General features: G+C 33.8%; 1 pseudogene; it reads left to right on the top strand.

The window, feature by feature from the left end:
• Positions 1 to 4,398: 4,398 nt before the first annotated feature.
• On the top strand, positions 4,399 to 4,517 carry LOC116585347 (annotated as a pseudogene).
• The last annotated feature ends 208 nt before the right edge of the window (positions 4,518 to 4,725 follow it).

The raw sequence follows: 4,725 nt of genomic DNA on the forward strand, positions 1-4,725 counted from the left end.
TCTCAATGTAGCCTACACTTGTGTATTTTTTAAAATGACAGGGTTAAAAATTAAAGTTGATATATTTTCTTTTATTTTTTTAAAGTAACCTCTGTTTTTCTCTTCTGTTGATAGTGGTTTTTATACTTATAATTTTTATCAGAACTCCTTCAGGAAAAAAAAATCTGCTTCAGTGTAAATATTTAATAAATTACTTAAATTTTTGAGATGTGGGTTTTCCTAGATTTTATACCCCCAAACACTCAGCACCTGTATGTTACACTTACCAAAAATATTCCTACATGACCTGGCACATGTGAATAATGAATGAATAAATGATTGGTTAGATAAAGAGAAGCTTGCTTCCATTGGTTACCTCAACATGTTTACTTTTAATGGCTATTTGGCTGATATTTTAGATTTCCGGAGAAAAAACAAAGGTCAGTAAACTATCAGAATGCTGTATATTCTTTGTTCTATGAAATGAGTTACAAAAATTAGAGTAGATCATTTCCCTAAGAGAGAATAAAAACTGTGTTTTGCAGTTATTGTTCAATTGGCAATTATTGTCATGCCTAATCCATCTCACTTAGGTATTAAAATATAAATAATAATTGTCTTTATTATGCTAACTATAACAATAAATAACAAAAGATTTCATATCTATAAAGAAAAAAATTATCTTCCAATTGTCTGTACAGAGAAATATATTGTCATTCATTGTTTTGATAAATAAAAGTGATAAATGTTCTAAGTTGAGGAATTTAAAATTAAAATACAATGAATAGTTGTTACTAATTTTATTACTTCTTAAAATTTTAGGCACTTGTTTTAACATGAATTACATGTTCATATGTGTTCATATATGTTCCTAAATGCTTACATTTTCTGGAAAACTACAAATTCATACTCTCTTAGAATTATACAAACTTCAGGCACCTGGGTGGTTCAGCCATTAAGTATCTGCCTTTGGCTCGGGTCATGATCCCATGGTCATGGGATCAAGCCCTACATCAGGCTCCCTGCTTGGTAGGAAGCCTACTTTTTCCTTCTCCCAGTCCCCCTGTTTTTGTTCCCTATCTTGCTATATCTATCTTTGTCAAATAAATAAAATCTTAAAAAAAAGAAAGAAAAAAAAAAGAAAGAAAAGAAGAAGAATTATACAAACAGTTGGAGACTCCATTTTTTTTCTTGATGTATTTGGAGTAATCTGGTTACAAACATTTTAGATATACATACATGACATTGCATTCCCACAAATAACACTGAATGGATATTATAAGATAGAATAAAATGGATATATTTTAAAGATTTAGACATCTTCTAAATAGAAAGATTTAATCAGTTATACAAAATTTTTAGAATTCTGCTTTTGCCATGATAAACTGGCCCATCTCCATAGAAACATCTTCAAGTTAAAAAAAAAAAAAAAAGAAGACGTCATCTAAGGGATGCATGGGTGGCTTAGTCAATTGGGTGTCTGCCTTTGACTCAGGTCATTATCCTGGGGTCCTGGAATAAAACCCCGCAAAACCCCGCATCAGGCTCCTTGCTCAGTAGGAAGCCTGCTTCTCCCTCTGTCTGCAGGTCCCCCTGCTTGTGTGCGCTCTCTCTCTCTCTCTCTGACAAAAATAAACAAACAAACAAACAAACAAACAAATAAATAAATAAAAACCTTAAAAAAAGAATCATCTAAGAACTAGAGAGATAATGGGCCACCATGATTTTTTAAATTTGATCAGAGATGATTAAACAGAATTCAGGACAATTCACTACTTAAGACAGTCCTCACTTAATCTCTGTTAATGTTTTACTGCTTCACTTTATTTTTGATCTCTCTGTCTGTCTTTACTCAGAGATAAGTTGCAGATAAATTTCATCAGGTATTAAAATCTATTGATACTTAGGATGGTAAGAGTTAATTAGTGTGCATTTTATAAGTTTTGGATAACAGCATTTTAGAAAAATGCTTCAAAGGAGAGGGCAAGATTTGGTTTCAAAAGTTCTTTTTTTTTTAAGATTTTATTTATTTATTTGATAGATAGAGATCACAAGTAGGCAGAGAGGCAGGCAGAGAGAGAGAGAGAGAGAGGAGGAAACAGGCTCCCCACTGAGCAGAGATGCGGGATGCGGGACTTGATCCCAGAACCCTGGGATCATGACCTGAGCCGAAAGTAGAAGCTTTAAATTACTGAGCCACCCAGGCACCCTCAAAAGTTCTTTCAGTAAGTAAGAAACAATGTTTTAAAATAAATATTTGGCTAAATAATTTATTAGCTGAAGGTGTTCCAACTTTTTTTGTTTTTCAACTTATGTCCACTGAGAAGTGAAAAGAACATAAACTTTGGAATCCAACTTTGGTTGGATTTCAAATGGGTAATTTTTTTTTTAGATTAATAAATTCTTATGATTATGGGTGATTATGATTATTTAATATTTTAGAATCTGACTCCAGGACTTACTATAAAATGAGGAAGATTATGTAAGTATAAGATTAACATGAAGTTTGGATAGAAGCCAATAAAGGACTTTTCTTATAATTCCCATTAACAAATATATGTCCTTATACCTTGTTTGGTCATCTCTTGATCAAAACTGGAGCATAAGAAACTGTTAATTTTTGTATTTCAATGTCAGGACATAATGAATACAAATGAATTGTTGAATTGGATTTCTGCTGGGTAAGATTATCTTACTTTTGGGAGACAAATTGAAGGGCAATACTGTTAATCCTCATTGCAAACTCTCATTTCCTTATTAAACCAGGAGGGAAGTATCAATGTTGTACTATTATTTTTAGAAAATTCATCCCATCACCTGAAGGTATGGAATGGTTTGTTAATGTTTGTTGAATGCATAAATGGACAGACCCAGTGCTGAATCAGTGAATGTGCTGGTTTTAAAATTTATTCACAAATCCTTTGATATTCCACTCTTTAAAAGATGACGTTTTCTTTCCCTTCCCTTGAATATGCTCAGATTTAATGACTCTCTTTTAATGATCATAATCTGGGAAAGGTGAAGCAATGTGATTTTGAAAGCTAGATTATAAACAGTATAGCTCTGCCTGGTTCTTGCTCTTATTGCTCATTTTGGGAAAGACAGTGCCAGGTTACACAGATAATCAAGGAGTTTATTTGGGAGAAACTAAGACCTCCCACCAAGAGTCATCATCAATTATTCATCCATGTGAGTAAGTCACCTTAGAAGCAAATCTCTTGGTCCAGTCAGGATTCAGTTAACTGTAGCCTTGGCTGATATTTTGACAGAAACCTGTCAAAAAGACCCTAAGTCAGGATCACTCAGGTAAGTCACTCCAAAATTTCTCACCTGCATTAACTGAGGATAATAAATTTTTCTCAGATTATCTAGAGAGAGTGAATGAACAAGTAGAAGTCCATGGGAAGCATAAGAATTTGTTTTGTGGAATTAGAAAGAGTGATTTTTACGTCAAAATGTGCACCACAAAAATTGGTCTATTTCTCAAATTAAAGATGACTTGGTACTTCAAGATTTCTTTTTCACTCTATCCCCTGCTTCTTTGTTTCCCAGCTTGCACCCAAACACCTCCATGAATTGTTAGAGGACATGAGAGGGGAGACTTGGTTTGGATCCCATAAAATAGAAAAGTTGGGTTATCTATTTTAGTCATTTTTCACACTCTCGAGGATTCTTATTTAAGTATGGTTGCAATGAAATGCATCTGTTTGAGTTTGTGAGTTTGTTTGCCTTGCCCCAGATTTGGTTCCTCCAAGTCTCTAGAGTATGGAACCACCTGTGTTTCCAGATTACCAGTTAGAATCTGATTTGATGTGCTCCAGTATTCAAGAGCCTTATTATACTATCCCCTATACTTACACTTTAGATTTTAGCACAGTGAAGAATTTCCTGGGGGGGAGGGGACCCAAAATGTTAAAATGTTTCTCTGAAACAAGAGAAGAAATTGAAGTTGTTTGTTTAATGGCAAATATATATACATTTTTATTTACTTAAGCAAGTGAGTGGATTCCCTTAGATCACAAACTATCAATAAAACTTAATTTTTTAAAGATTTTATTTATTTGAGAGAGAGAATAAGAGAGAGAGAGAGAATGAGAGAGGGAGAGCATGAGAGGTGGAAGGGCAGTGGGAGAAGCAAACACCCACCGAGAAGGAGCCTAATGTGGGGCTGGATTCCTGGAAGTCCAGGTTCATGACCTGAGCTGAAGGCAGTTGCTCAACCAACTGAGTCACCTAGGTACCCCTAAAAATTAATTTAAGAAGTAAATTTTATTAGAATTTTTACCTATATTGGACCCATTAGATGTCTCCCATGGCCTGTATTTGAAATATGTCTCTTTGTGAAAACTGTGTAATTTCTTTAATTAAGCTAAAAGATAACAGGTAAGTAAATGATCTCTCTTTAAAAAATGTAATCCTAGCTTTGCGCAGTGGCAGTATCGTAGCCAATGAGGTTTATCCGAGGTGCGATTATTGCTAATTGAAAAAATGTAATCCTAGACATATATAATTTTTCATGTTTTCCATTTTCAAAAAAATGAGTTCCAATGACCTCATCGGAATTTTATTCCAAAGGCAAGTCTTTTGGGAGGGGTGCCACTGTATGTGTAGGTAATATAGAACATTTTGTTTTTCTTTGCTCTTGCTAACTGCTAAAAGAAAGTGAAAAGAAATGCACTGTAAGAAAATGCAATAAAAAGTGCCCTCAAAACAAATGTGCTGTTTTTCATATAATGCAGTGTTGTT

This window comes from Mustela erminea, chromosome 2 (assembly GCF_009829155.1).
Source record: "Mustela erminea isolate mMusErm1 chromosome 2, mMusErm1.Pri, whole genome shotgun sequence".
Taxonomy (NCBI): domain Eukaryota; kingdom Metazoa; phylum Chordata; class Mammalia; order Carnivora; family Mustelidae; genus Mustela; species Mustela erminea.